Raw genomic sequence first — 18,934 nt, forward strand, 5'->3', positions numbered from 1 at the left:
ACTCATAGTGACCCTATGAACAAAAGGCTTGAAGCCCCTCTACAACTATCGACATTTATCGAAGTTCGTAGAGTTTCCGGAGGCATGTTATTTAGGAAGTAATGCACTCCTGCTTCCAAACCTATCATAGTATGTTATTGTTGTTATGTGCCACTGAGTCACCTGCAATGTATAACAACACTATGTACAGCAGCTCTGAACCTTTCCCTGTCCTGAGCCAGTCTCACTAATTCTGACACACCAACCTCTATTGCCTACTTTAAGTAGACTTCCCAGAAGTGGCTGATGGTACTTCCAGAACGCAGTCAGGTAGCCTCACTACATCAGAATTTTTTAAATGTGGTTATTTATTTAGGGAACATGTCCCATCTTCTCATATCAAGTCAATTCTGACTTGTGAACACCATTCCACGGCTGTAAATCTTTAAAGTGGACACTGCCTATCTTCATGGATTTGAACTATTGACATTTTGTTTGCAGTCTGAAATAGTACACATTGTGCTGCCAGGCCTCCTTTACAAAATAAGCTACCAGGTTTTGTTATGAAGGAAGGAAACTAGCTACCTTTGCCTCAACAGTTTTACAGGTAAAACAACTGGGTTTAGAGAAGTCTAGTAATTCGTCCAAAGACACACAAAGCAGTTAAGGATGACCTTAGGATTCAAACTGGAGCAATCTAACTCTAAAGCCTCTACTCTTTTCCAACTTGCCATGAAAAAAAGGAAACACGTTTACAAAGGTTAAGGTGTTTGATCAGGTTAAATAGCTGGCATGTGCAGATCTCTCTAGCTCCAAAGCTCACCCTTTCTCTCTTGTTTAACCTTAAATCATGTCTTTTACCCTGGAGAGCCACCAGTAGTAGTGGTAAAATAATAGACTTCGATGCTTAAACTGAAAATGGCAATTAAGGGTCCATTAAGACATTTAAATAAAGTATATTTAGTGTTGTCTTTGTCTACAAACACCAAAATAGCAATGAACATCTGAAGAAGAGCAAATGAATTAACATGATGAATGAGCGTGACTGGAGCATGGAAAGATTAAACACTGTGGAACTTGTTTGGTTCCTGAATCAGGATTAAGGGACTGGTTAGGCATAGACCATTAATTGCTTTTAAAATATCTTTGCAAGTTGCATTCTTGAGTAGAGCTCTAAGTACCTTTTGTTTTGGGGTGTTTTTTTCCTGCTGGGACTCCTAGGCCCCTCCTCTGACCTGTCACTAGGTTATTAGTCCTTTCCACCCACATCTAGCTCTGAGATGAAGTGAGGCCCAAGTTAAGCCTCTGTGGTGCTACCCTGCATCTAAGGGAATAGATCCTGTGACTTCACTGACTCCTTAATTACTTTCTTTGTCAACTCTTACTTTTCTTCACCTTGGATTATTTTAAAGCTGAATTCATTGAGGCCTGACTAAGTGAGGGCACATTGTAATTACAAATGCAGGACAAGTTTCCAGTTCAACTCAAGCTCCCTTTCATGGTGTTCACAGAGTGTACCCTTGAGAGGGATCTCAATGGAACTGGAGTTTAATAACCAAACAGAAGCACAATTGAAGCTGTGGTGACTAATGCAGCTCCATTCACAGCTGCCCAAAGATAATTCACTGTCCTGTCTATGGTTTGAATTTGTCACAAAAAACCAAGGTCTGGTTCTAGCAGTTGGAGTAATTCTAGCTCTATCCAATGGTGTATGCTTGAGTTACTGGATCTCAAGCCCCATTAAAGATACAATCTATTCGTGCCTTTGCCTTTTGGAGACCCCTCACTGTTACTAGCTCATATCAGGTCCCAACTGCTAAGAGATCCCTGCCCATTGCTACACTGGCACCCCCAAACTACTCTCTGTTGAAACCCTTACAAACACACAGAGTACAGAAATGGCTCCAATCTCTGCCTTCATCCTCCACTTAGGACTTTTTCAGCTTTTTCCACTGACATTTTTTTGGTTTCACGCTTGAACTCTTTCTCCAAACAACAGGATAATAGGTGTCTGTAATAAGAATGCTGTGTTTTATTCAATTAAATTTTTTATTTTGAACTAATTGTAGTTTTGAAAACAGTTATTGAAAAATAATGCAAAGAGATACCATATGCCTAGTACCCAGTTTTCTGCAATGGTAGCACCTTACAAAACTACAGTACAACATTATAATCAGGATATTGATATTTTTAAAATTCCATTCATCTCACATAGATTTCTGATCTCCAGTGTACTCATTTGTGCGTGTGTGTTTAGCTCTGGGCCATTATCACATAGGAAAGGTTGGGGTTTGTTTGGGTTTTTTTCCCTTGTATATCATCAAATCGGATCTGAATGGTACAGGAGGAGATTACCCCTCCTTCTTCAGCAGAGCATCTGGTGGATTTGAACCATGCACCTTCAAGACTGTAGTGCAGCTTCTTGCCACTAGGCCACCAGAGATCCCTACATATGGAAGTTTGAGTACCAATCACCATCTCTCATGTTACGCTTTTATAAACTCCCCTTCCTCTTACCTTATCCCCTGATTCCCTCATCCCTAACCCCGACAATCTGTTTTCCATTTCTATAATCTTATCCCTTCAAGAATATTATATAAATAAAATCATAAAATAGCTAAGCTTATGAGGTTGGTTTTGTTTTTCTAATTAGCCTAAATCCTTTGAAACGTCTCTTATTTTTGCACATATCAAGAATTTGTTCTTTTTTATAGATGAATAGTATTTCTAGGTATAAATTTATCAGTTTGCTTAATCATTCACATCTGAGCTTTTCCCAGTTTGAGATATTTTGCATTAAGTATATATGGCTACCATGTACAGGTTTTGGGTTTTTTAAATCTTTTATATTGGCTTGCTTACAAAGTTAATTTACATTGTGTTTCATGCTATTCTTCATTCACATTGTGTTGCATGCACTCATTCCCATTCATTGTGTTTTATAAAAGCAATCTCCTTTGAACTACTTCCATTTTTATCCTGTCTTTTCCATTGGATCTTTCCCCTTTTCTTTATCTTCCCTCTCCAACCACCAAATTGTGTAACTGTGATTTCACCCCTACCCATCCTCACCCCTTTACTCCCACCCCTTCCCTTCTTGGATCCCCATATATGTTTTACTAATCATCCTTCTATTTTCACAATAATAATCTTATGCAGTATTTGTCCTTATGAGACAGAGTTTGTTCACTCAGCATAATGCTCTCCAGTCTCTTACAAGTTATGTAGTATTTTTTAATAATCATTATTCCATTATGTGAGTGCATCACAATTATTCAATCCATTCAGTTGTAGTTGGACATTTGGAATGTTTTCATGTTCTTGTGATGGTGAATAACACTGTTATGAACATTGGTGTACAAATGAGATAACAGCTCACCCCAGTAGCAATGGCAAAATTTATCAGGGCAGCAAGCAATAAATGTTGGAGAGGATGGGGAGATGTAGGAACTCTCATACACTATTTGTGGGACTGTAAAATACAACCACTCTGGAAGGCAGTTTGACATTGCCTAAAAAATCTGAACATGAATACTGTGTATGACCCAGCTATTCCACGACAAGGGATATATCCCAAGGAAATTCGAACTTAGACACAGGTGGAGATTTGTACACCATGTTCAGGGTTTTATGTGAATGTAAAACATAGAGTGGCTTTTTAAAAAAATTTGAAATAAGTGCCTGTGATAATTAAGGGTGTGATTCTAATTGCCTATGGTTCTCTGGTTTGACAAATATCATTTAGTCATACCTTTTACTGGAACAGTACTTCAATAGGGAGTTACCAGAGAAATTCAAACTGGATTCAGAAAAGGAATGAGAGCTATTGCTGCTAAGGTCACATGACTGTTGACTGAAATCAGAGAATACCAGAAATATATCTACTTGTGTTTTATTGACTTTGCAAAACCATTTAACTGTGTAGATCATAACAAATTATAGATAATATTGAGAAGAATGGGAATCCCAGAACACTCAATTGTGCTCATATGAAATCTATGCATCAACCAAGAAGCAGTTATGTGACAACAACAAGGGAATACTTCTTGATCTAAAATCAGGAAAGGTGTGTGTTAGGGTTATATCCTTTCTACATACAATCTGTATGCTGAGCACATAATTTCAGATACTGCACTATATGAACAAAAAAGTGAAACAAGGATTGGAACATGACTCATCAACAACTTACATTATGCAAATGACACAACCACGCTTGCACAAAGTGAGCAAGACTTGAAGATCAAAGACTACAGTCTTCAAATTGGATTACATCTCCACATCAAGAAAATGGAAATATCACCAGCCAGTAGGCCAATATGCAACATCATGACAGAGGGAAAAAAGATTGAAGTTGTCAATGATTTTATTTTACCTGCATCTACAATCAACACCACTGTAGCAGCAGTCAAGAAAATCAAAAGACATATTGCATTGGACAATTCTACTGTGAAGGACTTCTTTAAAGAGCAAGAAATCCAGGATGTAGGTTTAAAGACTAAAATTCACTTACTCAAGCCATGGCCTTTCCAGTTTATTCATATATATCTGGAAGATGGACAGTGAATAAGGAAAATTAAAAAAGAATGTATGTCTTTGAATTGTGGTGTTGGCATACAGTATTGAATAAGCCATGAACTGTCAAAAGAACAAATAAATCTATGCTGAGGAAGTGTAACTGAAGTGCTCCTTAGAGGTAAGGAGGGTAGGAATTTGTATCCCGTGTTTTGGTCGTGCTGTCAAGAGGGCCCAGTCTTTGGAAAAGGTACCAGGTTGAGTCAGCAAAAGACATCATAGAGGGATAGTGAAATAGTGGAAAACCTACAATGAGTTGCTTGAGCATGGTGAAGATTGTGAAGATGGTAAAGGATGGGGTAAGATTTCAATCTGTTGTTCATAGAGTTCTCTGTGTGATGGAACGTAACAGCAACATATCGTTAACAAGATCTGTTGTTGTTGTTGATTGCCATTGAGTCAAACACGACTCATAGCAACTCTATGAACAAAAGACCTAAAACCTTTCCATAACTATCATTGTTTCTCCAAGTTCATAGTTTCCAGAGGCATGTGGTTTACGAAATGGATGCCATTCTTGCTTTCAAAATCTACTTTGCAAATGGGAGCTCCACCAAACATTGTCCACATTGGGAAACCATTATGGTATTTGATACTCAAATGGCACAAGGTTCAGCATCATAGCAAATCCAAGTTACTTCATACTGCACATTGATAAACAGTGATATACAAAGTGAAAGTGTTCCTCCAGATATAACATTAGTCTCATTTAGCAGTGGTTAAGTGTCATCAAGTTGAATATGACTCATAGCGACCCTTGCAAAAAAAGACCTGCACTCTGTTCTAGAACTAACATGATTTCTGTACATTTATAGAGTATATAGAGCTTCCAGAGGCATCCAGTCTAGGAAGTGGATGCCGTTTCTGCTTCGCAACCTGAATTAATCTGGAAGCTCCTCCAAACATTACATAATGGATAACTATTATGGTATTTGACACGGCTATGGCACAGTGTTCAGTGTCACAGCAACTCCAAGTTATTGAGTACAGGAAATAGACAAATGACTGCTGTATCACCTAAATAATATTCATTCTAAAATTAATAAAACTTCCCTTATGTGACTGCCATTAAGATGTGACCGCTATCAGATGCTAAGAGCCAACTCAGAGAGTGGAGTCTCCCGGCAGACCCACAGACTCAACCCCTCATCATGGGATTTTAAAGACAAACCCTTAAGCAGGCCTCCACCCTTGGTCAAAAGTTCAATTGACACCTGCTTTTGGAGGGGGGACAACAGTAACGCACCTCAAACACAACCCCCAAAACTTCCTTCACATGAGGCAATAAAATAATTTCTTTGGTGAGACTATAAAATTCTCTGTGATATGGATCTGCATGAGAGGCCAATCAGTCAAAAAGGAATTTCACCGGGGTTATGACTTCCATAAAACTTATATATGGATGCCTGGCAAACTTACCTACTTTTGTGGGGTATGGATCCTGCACCTTATTCATCATATCTGATCCTTTGGCTTTGACCCAGTGTCCTGGCTTACTTACCAGCCTTGAATTTGTTAGTCTCAGCAGTTGCGTAAGTCAGGAACTGCCTCTCTCCTGAAGTCTGACCGACGGACCTGGGACTGGTAGACTCTATGAGCATGTAAGCCATTTCATAGAGCTAAATCACTCATTTCACTTGTCAGTCTAAAGAAGAGCCTAAGAGCACAGTTACACTTTGTAACTTTGGTAACAGCCTGTTCAGCTTTATTAAAAAACCACTAAGCTGTTCTCTGGAATGGCTGCCCACCAAAAATGTATGATCTATTTTTCCACATTCTCATCAACAACCAGTATTGTCAATTTTATACATTAGCAATGATGATAGATACATAACTAAATTTCATTGTGAGCATATAATATTTTAAAAAAGACTATTTTAACATTCCAGCTTCTAATTGGTACTGATTATTTGTGAAGCTTTCTTTTTTTTTCTCTTCAGAACGTTAATATTGAACAAATGGATGAGAGATTGGGAAACTCAAACAATATTTCATGTATATTTCATTTCACTTGTCAGTCACATGGTTTACAATATGCTCAGGATTCTATCTATGCCTGCTTTTGAGACATGAATTGACATATAATATTGAAACCTTTTTAAAAACTGCCAACTCACACATGAAATTACTGTGTATTTTATAATTAATCAGGCATTCTGACCTTTCTGGGCCTATGACAAAGATAATTGCTTTTCTATATACCAATTATGCTTCCATATTCATAAATTATTTTTCTAATAAAAATTTCAAGTAAAAATTTGAAAAATATTTCACAGCCCTTCCAGAATAATTCATTTAAGCCATCTGTTCAGCTTTGACGGGCAAGCTGCCTACTTGGTTCCTCGACTCTACACGACTCAGGTACCAACTCCGTTTCCAAGGTGAAGAGGGAGGGAAGAGGGGAAGCATCAGTGTCTCAGTCTCCAATTTATCTGAGAAGGAAATTCAGTATTTCTAGAAGAGTAAAAGATTTACTTGGGGGGAAAAATGGGAACAATGTTTTTCTTACCTAACTCATTAACCAACATTTATGATTATAGAAACATTTGCAACAATGGTTATTAAAAAAAGGAAGAACAAACTGGAAAACAACTACTGTTTGTCTATTTTGCACATCAGTAATGCACATCTGGCAATATGAATATGAACACCAAGCTGTAAAGTGAGCCTAACACTGGCTATGTTAGTCAAGGTCATGTGTCAGCAGCTGGACTATGAAGACTCTTGGTTTGTCAGTTCTGGAAGGCTGTAACTTGGCAGTATGTAATCATGTACTCTGAAAATTATATAATGATATGCTCGTCCTCTACTTTGTTACATGATGTAGCCATCTACTGGTTTTACTCAGTGCGGATTTCTCATAGCAACCTGGTCTTTGGAGCCTAACCAGGTTGAGGAGATGCTATAATTAGACCTGCAAATGACTCATCATCACTTTGTACTTATTTGAGTTCCCAAAGTGTAAAAGGGAAAATGAGACCAATTTAACGAATAACTCATACCTGCTTTGGCTTTTACCACCCTGCTGATTTTGTCTATATGTATGTATATATCACATACCCACACATATGTTGTTGTTGTTAAGTGCCGTCGAGTCACTTGCGATTCATAGCGACCCTACGTACAACAGCCCTAAACTCTGTTCTATCCTGTGCCAATCTCATTGTCTCCGACACACTCATCCCGATTACCCCAGTCACCAAATCAATCCATCTTCTAGAGGGTCTTCCCCTCCTGCGCCTGCCCTCCACCCTCCCAAGCATGATGTCCTTCTCCAAGGACAAGTCTCTCCTTACAACATGACCAAAATATGTCAGACAAAGCCTCAGGATCCTTGCCTCCAAAGAACAGCCTGGTTTAACCCTCTCCAGTATGAATCTGTTTTTTTCTTAGCAGTCCATGGTACCCTTCAAACTCTTCTCCAACACCAAAGCTCAAAGGCATCAATTCTCCTTCTATTCTTCCTAGTCATTGTCCAACTCTCTGATGTGTAACATGTGATTGCAAAGACCATATCCTGTATTAGATGCACCTTAGTCTCCATAGAGACACCATTGCTCTTCAGTACTTTAGAGAGGTCCCTAAAAGCAGACTTTCCCATCATAATATGTCTTTTAATTTCCAGGCTGCTGATGCCAAGAGTGTTGATTGTGGAGCCAAGCAAACTAAAGCTGTGCACAATCTCAATCTCTTCACCATCCATCCTGATGCTGCCAATTGGCTCAGTGGTGAGAATCTGTGTCTTCTTAACATTAAGCCTCAATCCATATTGGAGGCTGCAGTTCTTGACCCTCTGCAGCAAGCGCTTCAGGTCCTTCTCAGTTTCAGTAAGCACGGTTGTGTCATCTGCATAACGCAGATTATTGATAGCTCTTCCACCAATCCTGATGCCGTATTTCTCCTCATAGAGCCCAGCCTCCTGGATGATACAGGTTTTATCTGTTCTGCATACAGTTTGAAAAGGTATGGAGGCAGGACACATCCCTGGAGTACGCCCTTCCCAATTTTGAACCATGCAGTGTTTCCTTGCTCTACTCTGAAGACTGCCTCTTGATTCAAGTATAGGTTTCACATTAGAATGATCAAGTGTTCTGGGATTCCCATTCTTCTCAGAGTCAGCCACAGTTTGTTATGGTCCACACAAACACCTTTGCATAATCAATGAAGCACAGATAGACATTCCTCTGGTGCTCCCTGCTTTCAGCCAAGATCCATCTAACATTAGCTATAATATCCCTAGTACCATAACCCCTTCTAAACCCAGCCTGGACTTCTGGCAGTTCTCTGCTGATGTGCTGTTCCAGTAGTTTTTAGATAATCTTCAACAGAATCTTGCTTGCATGTGAAATCAATGATATTGTTCTATAGTTTCCACACTCTGTTGGGTCACCTTTCTTTGGGATGGGAACAAATATAGACCTCTTACAGTCAGTTGGCCAAGTAGTTGTTCTCCAGATTTCTTGGCACAACTTGGTGAGCACATCCAGGGCAGCATCTGTTAGCTGAAATATGTCAATTGGTATACCATCTATTTCTGGGGCCTTATTTTCTGCTATTTCCTTCAAAGCAGTTTGAACTTCTTCCTTCATCACCATGGGCTCTTGCTCATATGTTGTTTCATGAAATTCTTCTGTATCTGCCAATTCCTTTTGATACAATGACTCAGTATATTCTTTCTAATCTTCTTTTAATACTTCCTGGATCATTTAATATTCTGCCTAAAGCATCCTTGATTATAGTAACTCGAGGTTTGAATTTGTTCTGTAGTTCCTTGAGCTTAAGAAATGCTGAATGAGTTCGGCCCTTTTGATTTTCTGACTCCAACTCCTTGCACATTTCATTGCAATATTTTACTTTGTCATCCTGTGTTGCCTTTTGAAATCTTCTGTTCAGCTCTTTAGTATCTTGAATTCTTCCTTGGGCTTTGGCTTCTCTACGCTCCAGTGCAATCTTCAGAGTTTCTTCTGACATCCATTTTGGTCTTTTCTTCCTCTTCTGTCTTTGTAATGAATGTTTGCACTCTTCTTGAATGATACCCTTGATATCCTCCCACAACTCGTCTGGTCTTCGCTCACTAGTGTTCAAGGCCTCAAACCTGTTCTTGAGATGGTTCTGAAATTCAGGTGGGATAGACTCAAAGTTATATTTTGGTTCCCATGGATTCGGTTTAATTTTCCTCAGCTTTAGCTTGAACTTGCATGTGAGTTGTTGATGGTCTGTTCCACAATCAGCTCCTGACCTAGTTTTCACAGCTGATATTGAGCTTCTCCAGTGGTTCTTTCTGCAGATGTAATTGATCTGATTTCTATGCATACCATCAGGTGAGATCCATGTGTATAACCTGCGTTTATGTCTCTTAAAAAAAGTGTTTGTGATGAATAAGTCATTGATTGTGCAAAATTCAATCATTCTATCTCCAGCTCCATTTCTGTCTCTGAGTCCATGTTTTCTGACTACTTATTCTTCTCTGTTCCCAACTTTTGCATTCCAGTCACCCGTTATTATCAGTGCATCTTGATTGTATGTTCAATCAATCTCTGACTGTAAAAGTTGGTAGAAATCTATTTTCTCTTCTTTGGCTCTGGTTGTTGCTGCATATATCTGAATGATAGTTGTATTCACTGGTCTTCCTTGTATGTGTATGGATATTATCCTGTCACTCACAATATTGTACTTCAAGACGGATCTAGAAATGGCTTTTCTAACTATGAGAGCACCCCCATTTTTCCTCACCTTTTCATCTCTGGAGTAGTATATCATATGATCATCCAATTCAAAATGTCCCATGCCAGTCCATCTCATCTTACCAATGCCTAGTATGTCAATATTTATGCGTTCCATTTCCTCCTTAACAATATCTAATTTTCCTACATTCATGGTTCTCACATCCCATGTTCCAATCATTAGTGTCTGCTTACAACTGTTCCTCTTCCTTTGTATTTCCATACTCAGTTGCCCTTTTTGTTATTCTACATGTGTTCTGTTGTACATGGTGTTTTCAGAGGCCTGCTATTTTGGAAGTGGATGGCCAATCCGTCTTCCTAGTGTGTCTTAATCTCAATGTTCAGAGTTCAAGAAGTATCCAACAGATAAGCACACATATACATGCAATAAATGATTTTGTGTAAAAATTTTGCAGCAAATGCTTTGTTCACAATAGCAAAGAGCTGGAAACAACCCAAGTGCCCATCAACAAACAAATGGACAGAGAAGCGCTGGTATAGTCACACAATGGAATACTATGCAGCATTGAAAAATAAGGAATTAATGAAATATTATATAAAATGTGTGACCCTGGAGGACATTATGCTGACTGAAATATCTCAGTCACAAAAAGATAAATACTACATAACGTCACTGTTATTAAATAGGACTGACATCAGGTTTGGGGGAAAACTAAGAAAAGAGGGGTAAACAATGGACCCTGCATTGAAATGGATGAGGTAGAGAACTGTTTAAAAGAGATACATGATTAGGCATTATTTGCATGAAAAGATTCCAGAATAAGAGCTGCGTAGTAAAGTGGACTGGAGTAGGGGAGAGGATTGTATAACAATGAAATAATTTTTTTTTCTTTTCAAAGAAAAGTAAACTGGGGGGAGGGGGTGGGCAGGAAGGAAAATGTGCAACAATGAACGGAAATCCAAGTTATCTATAATCTTTCATTAAAATCTCAATAAAAAATACTAAAAAAATTGCAGCAAATATAAATCTTTATAGATTACTAGGGAGTACTAGTTGGGTTTGCTAGCCAAGCAACTTCTATAAAGACTATAAATAGAAAGTATATGCCTCTGTAAGCAGTACAGCTATTTATTTTTTTAATAGGAGATTCTCTTGTTACAAGGACATCACAGATTACTGAATAATTTATTTAATGGTAGATTATATGGGCTTCAATCCTTGCCAATGAGCTCATATTCAAAGACTAAAAGAGATAAGTGAGCAAAAGTTAGAGCTTAGGGCTAGGTGGGCTGTTTACATATTTATTTTTTATGAGATCTGGATTGAGCTTGTAGCTGTCTCTATGTATTTTATTTTGTGTTATCTCTGCATTTTATTTAATATTACTTCAGCAGCAAATGTTGTATAAACAATAAGTGACACTAATTATAGTAGAAATCTGGCTGACTTACAACAATGCATCCAGCAGGGAGCACTGAGAAATGCAGACCAGAATAAGAAATTATCTGGTCCACAGTTGTTGGTTTTAAGGAAGAACTATGATCTGTAGGTGTACGTTTGCTCTCTATGAATATTACATGGAGAGAAAAAGAACAGGCAAAATTCAATTAAGGGATGTTACATTGGAAAACGGAGATAAGAATGGCAAACATGGTCCCGAACAGGGGACATTTTTCTGCAAACTCCCATTGTCGCTATCTTTCTCATGATTCAGAGTTGAGGCAAAATAACTTTTAAGTTTATAGGTCTCAGACATTTTGCTTTTAACTATACACATTTCTCACATGAGCATTAGTTCCTTGTCAAATGAGTTTTTTTTCTGCCAAATGTAATTTTGACAAAGATGAAATGTATTAAAGTAGAAAATTTACATTTAAAAGTAGCAAAATACTTGGACCCACTTGTGACATAAAAAAAAATCCATGTGACTTATAGCTCAAGGTTGTCAGAGGCCTGCTTTTTTAGAAGTAGATGGAGAATCCATCTTCCTACTTTGTCTTAATCTGGGAGCTCCATTTGAACCCATCTACTGTGAGTGACCCCTCGGGCATTTGACACCTTAGTGGCACAGTAGAAAGGTGGGGGAGAGGAAAGCAAAGGAGAGAAAGACCCTTTACCAGGTAGATTGACAAGGTTACTGCAGCAGTGGGCTACCGTGAGTCAGGATGGCGCAGGATGGGACAGGGTTCCAGTCTGTTGTTCATAGGGTCTCTTTCAGTTGTATTTGATTCACTGATACCTAAAACAACAACAACAACAAGAACTTAAAAAGGTACTTGACTTATTGGACACTAGGGAAATGCATATAAAGTCCACAATGAGATGTTACTCTATACTTGGCGTGAATAGCTAAAGTTTTAAAGTTTGTCAATAAAAAGTAATGGTGAGGACAAAGAATGATGAGAACTCTAATGTACTGCTGGCCGACTGCGGGGGAGTCAATTGTGACTCATAGCTGCCCTAAAGAACAAAACTTAAAATACCCCAAGGCTAGAGACTTTTATTGAAGTTGACTTCTTCACTTTTCTCTAGCAGAGCAGAAGGTAGGTTTGAACTTCAGACTTTTCAGTTAGCAGTACAGTGCTTAACCACTTGGGCCATCAAAATTCCTTATATATCACCCATAGTAATTTAAGTTAAAACAACAATTTTGAGATATTGTTGCCATGACCTGTTTACTAAAGGTGAAAATTCATAACTGAAGAAATTCCACACTGGGTAAGTGTCCTATGCATAGGTGATATAGGTTTCATGCAGAACCTATACCAAGACTAGGAGGCTGTTGTGCGAACACGGCAAGGGAACACTATTGCATTGTTGTATACCATTGAATCAGAACAGACCCTCCAGTGGGTTTTCAGAGGCAGTTATCATACAGAAGAAGATTGCCCATCCTTCTTCCATGGAGCAGCTGGTGGATTCGAACCACATGCATTTGAGATTGCAGCACAACTTCTTGCCACAAGGCCATTAGTAGGCCCTAAAGGAATACAACATGGTTTAAAATTAGGAAGGAATTGTGTCAGGGTTGTATTCTCTCTCCATAACTATTCAATCTGTATGCTGAGCAAATTGTTCAAGAAGAAGAATTGTTCTATGAAGAAGAACATGGCATCAGGATCAGGAGACTCATCAATAACCTGTGTTATGCAGATGACACAGCTTTGCTTGCTGACAGTGAGGAGGGCTTGGAGCACTTGGTGGGGAAGATCAAGGAATACAGCCTTCAATACAGATTGCATCTTAATGTCAAGAAAAGAAAGGGTTTTTTGTTTTGTTTTGTTTTGTTTTCAGCTGTCAAGGGATTTATTGTGTGGCATCAGGTAGCATCAGTGTGTTTACATATTTAAACACACCCAACTCCAGTATCTTCTGCTTGAACTCAAGCACAGCTGATTCATTGCCCCCATCAGAGGCAAAGCTATTTGTCATCTATTTAGCATAGGGAATGGCTCTCCCTCCTGTGTGTGTGCTTAGCTGAGGTTCCTGAGAGAGAAGCCAGAGCACTGGTTAGCAACCCCACCCGCCAGGATGCCAGTGTAGCCGTGATTCCCAGCCTAACGTAACTCTCCTAGGTGTTGTTGCGAGCCCTCTTGTTGTGAGCCCTTGTGTCAAGAACGATGATGCATAGGGACCCTGGGAACAACAGACCTGAATCCTGCACTTTCCTGTGCCATCCGCACCAACTCTGGTACCTTTGAGCCCATGGCTGCAGTTACTTTATCAACCCATCCTGATGGGGGTCTTCCTCTCTTTCGCTGACAAAAAGAAAGTTTTTACCACTGGGCCGATAGGCACCAACATCCTACTTGGATCCACAGTTAAAACCTTTGGTACCAGCAGACAAGAAATAAATAAAGAAATAAAGAGATGTATTGCATTGGGAAAATCTGTAGTTAGAGACCTCTCCAAGTTATTGAGGAGCAATATCTGTTTGAGGACTAAGATCCATCTGGTTCAGGCCATGGTCTTTCTGATCACTTGCTATATATACATCTAAGAGCTGAACAATGAATAAGGATGACAGAAGAAGAATTGATGCCTTTGAGGTGTGTTGTTGGAGAAGAGCACTGAACATCTCATGGACAGCCAAGAGAACAAACAAATATCTCCTGGAGAGGGTGCAGCCAGAGTGCTATTTCGAGGCAAGGATGATGAGGCTTTGCCTCACATATTTCACACATCTTGCTAGGAGAGGCTATTCTTTGGAGAAAGACATGATTCTTGGAAAGATGGAGGGTTGACAAAGGAGAGGAAGACCCTTGACCAGGTGGATTGACACAATGGGCTCTAGTGTATCAGGAAGTGTGAGAATGGTGCAGGATTGGACAGGGTTCAGATCTGTTATTCATAGGGCTGCTATGGGTCATACATGACTTGACAACAACAACCTAACAACAACAACAAAGTTGAAAATTCATAATTCAATAATTCTACATTGGGTAAATGTTCTACACATAGATGTAGAAGCATTGCTTCTAATAGCCCCAAGCTGGAAACAGTCCAAATGTCCTCCACATAGAAAAGATAGGTAACACCTAGAGCCACTTGTTTAAAAAAAGAAAGAAATTAGTGAATTAGTGAAATATAATTCTGGGCCTAGGAAGTGAGACACAAACACATGATTTATATAGTTAATGAAAGTAAAATGCCTGGTCTCAGGATACATATATAGGTGAAAATTTGCAAGGAAATTGTTGTAACAAAGTCAGAATAGTGGTTGCTTTAAGGAGAGAGGAAAGGTTGCCATCAGGAATATTCCTTGGGGTTTCTAGGGCACTAGAAATGTTCCATCTCCTGACCTGGTTGTGGTTTCCTGGGTTTTCATTTTTTAATTATTCACAGATCTTGATATTTATGTTTAATGTGAAGTTGGTGCAGTGTTTCATTCAGTTGTACATAAAGTCTCTGTGAGTCAGTGTCAACTTGAGGGCACCTAACAACAACAACAACATAAATGTATGACTATAATTCACGCACACAAAGAGAGCAAGTGAGCGAGCGAGAGCACGAGATAGAGCATGCACTGTCTGTACTGGTAAATACTTAAGAGAGAAAGATACTTAAAAGATAGAAACCTTTTAAAGCTTCTTCCTAGTTTATTTTGTGTGAGCTCTGGTGCCCTAGTAGGTAAGTAGAGTCACTGCCAACTCAAAGACAAGCAAGCAGTTCGAATCCACCAGCTGCGCCGCAGTGGAAAGACAGGCAATCAGCTTTCTGCTGTGCAGTGGGCAGTCTCTGTAAGCCCACTGGGGGATCAGATGTGAGTTGGTTCTGACTCGACTCAGTGGTACACACAATGGGATGATTCAATTTGTTATTAATCGTTATTGAGGTTTTTTCAGATTCTAAGCAAACCTTTGAAGTATCCAAGGAGAACTGATCCACAAGGTTTTCAAGGCTGTGAAAGTTCAGAAACCAATTCCCAGTTCTGTCTTCCAAGGTCTTCTGCTGTTACATACCATTGGTTGGAACCTACTCATAACTGACTACCTAGTGGGTTTTCAGAGACAGTAAAAGAGCAGGAGAAGAAATTGCCCATCTTTCTCCTGCAGAGTAGCTGGTAAATTTGAACCATGTTCCTTTGGGTTAACAGCACAGCTCCTTATCACAAACACCAGAGCTCCCAGGGTGCTATAGGTAGATTTAAATCACCTACCAAAGATAGATGATCCAACAGACTGTGGAAATTATCAAACAACATCATTAATATCACATGCAAGCAAGAATCTGCTGAGATTATCCAAAAATGACTGGAACAGCACATCAACAGCACATCTGCCAGAAGTTCAGGCTGGGTTTAGAAGGGGCCAAGGTACTAATGATATTATAGCTAATGTTAGATGGATCTTGGCAGAAAGCAGAGAATACCAGAAGAATGTTAATCTGTGCTTTATTAGCTATGCAAAGGCTTTTGACTGTGTGGATCACAGTAAATTGGCTAACTCTGAGAGGAATAGGAATCCCAGAACACTTGATTGTGCTTGTGCAAACCTGTACTTGGACCAGGAGGCAGTCATCAGAACAGAGCAAGGAAACACAGCATGTTTCTAAATTGGGAAGGGGGGTGTATGCCAGGGATGTGTCTTATCCCATACCTTTTCCATCTATATGCAGAACAGATTATTTGGGAAGCTGAGCTCTATGAGAAGTGTGGCATCAGGGTTGGAGGTAGACTCATCAACAATCTGCATTATGCAGATTACACAACCCTGCTTACTGAAACTGAGGGGGACCTAAAGCTCTTGCTGCAAAAGGTCAAGGACTGCAGTGTTCGATATGGATTGAAGCTCAACTTCAAGGAAAATATTTTCACCACTGGGCCAATTGGCAGCATCATGATAGATGGTGATGAGACTGAGCTTGTTAACAGTTTTCATTTACTTGGCTCAACAATCAACACTCTTGGTATCAGCAGCCAGGAAATTAAAGGACGAATGGCATTAGAAAATTCTGCTGTCAGAGTCCTCTCCAAAGTTCTGAAGAGCAACGATGTCAGTCTGGAGACTAAACTTCACCTGATAAAGGCCATGGTCTTTGCAATTACTTACGATGCATCAGAGAGCTAGACAATGACTAGAGATGATAGAAAATTGATACCTTTGAGCTGTGGTTTTGGAGAAGAGTATTGAGAATACCATGGACTGCTAGGAGAACCAACAGGTTCGTCCTAGAGAGGGTGAAACCAGGCTGCTCCTTGGAGGCAAGAATTCTGAAGCTTCATCTGACATACTTTGGGCATGTTGCAAGGAAGGATCAGTCCTTGGAGATGGGACATCATGCTTGAGAAGATAGAGGGACAGTGTAAGAGTGAAAGATCCTCGATGAGATGGATTGATTCAGTGACTGGGGTAATGGAGATAGGTGCGTCAGAGACAATAAGACTGGCACAAGAAAGAGCAGGGTTTAGGGCTGTTGTACATAGGGTCACTATGAGTCACACGCAACTCATAACTGATGGCACAAACAACTACATACAACTACAAGCAACCTTTCCGTTGGTAGTGCAGCTCTTAACCATTTTCATCACTCAGGAACTGCTAGATCCATTTAGTACTTAACAAAATGGAACATCAGGTACGCAGTTCAGTTAGGTGAACATTTAAAACAGAAAGTTTAGGAGCTCTGGTGGCCTAGTGGCAAGAAGCTGCAACTACAATCCCAGAGGCGCCCGGTTCGAATGCACCAGATGCTCTGCCGGGGAAGGAGGGGCAATCTCCTCCTGTACCAGTCAGATCCGATTTGACAGTACACGCACACAAAAATAATAAAAATAAAATTTAAAAAATGCAAAAAAAACCCCACCAAAACAGAATGTTTAGAAAGTTTCATGCTAGAGTTCTAGATGGTCTGGCTGGAAGAGAGGAAAGATTAGGCCAGAGATTTCTTCCTTCCAGCCAGAACTGACCTCAGAGCTCTGTTTCCTGGGCAATTTTTCTGGGCCTCATTCCTCATCTGTGAAAGCAGGTCAGACCCCAGGAGAGCACCTCTGGGAGTCTCCTATTGTGTTCTTGGGAGTCCTCTGTGGAAACGTCAATGTTTTCAGTAAAAATGACTTGGATTTTAGGAGCATATACCAAGTATGAATGTATTCTGGATCCTTTGGAAGTCCACCTTAGAATTTACAGTGACAAAATCTGCTCTGTAGCTTGTTGGGGCTGAGATGTGCTAGTTTAATTTTCTCATCCAGCAAGAAGAAAACACAAGTGACCTTAATGAACAAAGTCTGTGTTTGCCAAGTGACCTCATGGAAGGTTCACAGCCAAACTGTTCACTACGGTTTGAAAAGAAAACGTCATGTGAGATTTGTATCCAGGGACGACACAAGCCTACAGGCATTCCTGGCCCCAAAGAACCGTGTTGGCCCCCACCCTGCAATTCAAGGGACAATCTCCTCACAAAACCATGTCATCTCCTCACTGAATAGATGTCATGAATTTGAATTTTACTACTTTTATATTTGGTTTGTCAAAATCACAAATTTGTTTGATTTATAGTTGCATAAATTTTACAGTACTCTGTGGAATAACTTTTTTAAAAAAGACTTCATGTTTGTGTGTATTTAATTAACAATCCAATATTTGCATCAACACTAGTGAGCTCTAAATATTTTTTTCCTTAAAGAGATATCACACACATAACTTAAATTTGAACCACACTGGATTCCATGCTTCCCCTAACCCCTCTGTGATTCTTTTTCCACTCCAGAAGTTATTTCTAGAACAAATGGTAGAGGTTGTTGCTAATATTACCTGGGTGCTTACTTTATTCTGGATTTCCTAGAGGAGAATAACCAGTGAATCATATACAGAGAAAATATTATTTCAAAGAAATGGTTTATCCAACTGTGAGGAATTCTTCATGAAATTGTAGGGACTAACAAGTCTCAAATCTGTGAGTAAGATACTAGGATGAAGGTTTCCAGCAAGGTGGAGATTTCTACTGTTTCACATGGTTGCGGAGGCTATTGAATCAAATACTGACTCAAAAATCAAGTGGCAGGCTGAATGTATCTCATGGTCCCAGATCTGGAGATCAAGCAAAGAGGAAAAAGGCTGAATGCAAAGAGAGTGAGCTTTGCTAGAACATTAGTTTATAGCATGGATGTAGGCCACACCCCTAAGGACAGTCTTTTTCCAACTGATTGGCGGCTTACATCAAACCACAAAATGGAAGTCATTGGTTACATAGATCTAAG

This window comes from Elephantulus edwardii, unplaced genomic scaffold (assembly GCF_000299155.1).
Source record: "Elephantulus edwardii isolate Elephantulus edwardi_28Jun2011 unplaced genomic scaffold, EleEdw1.0 scaffold00061, whole genome shotgun sequence".
NCBI classification, from domain to species: Eukaryota; Metazoa; Chordata; class Mammalia; order Macroscelidea; family Macroscelididae; genus Elephantulus; species Elephantulus edwardii.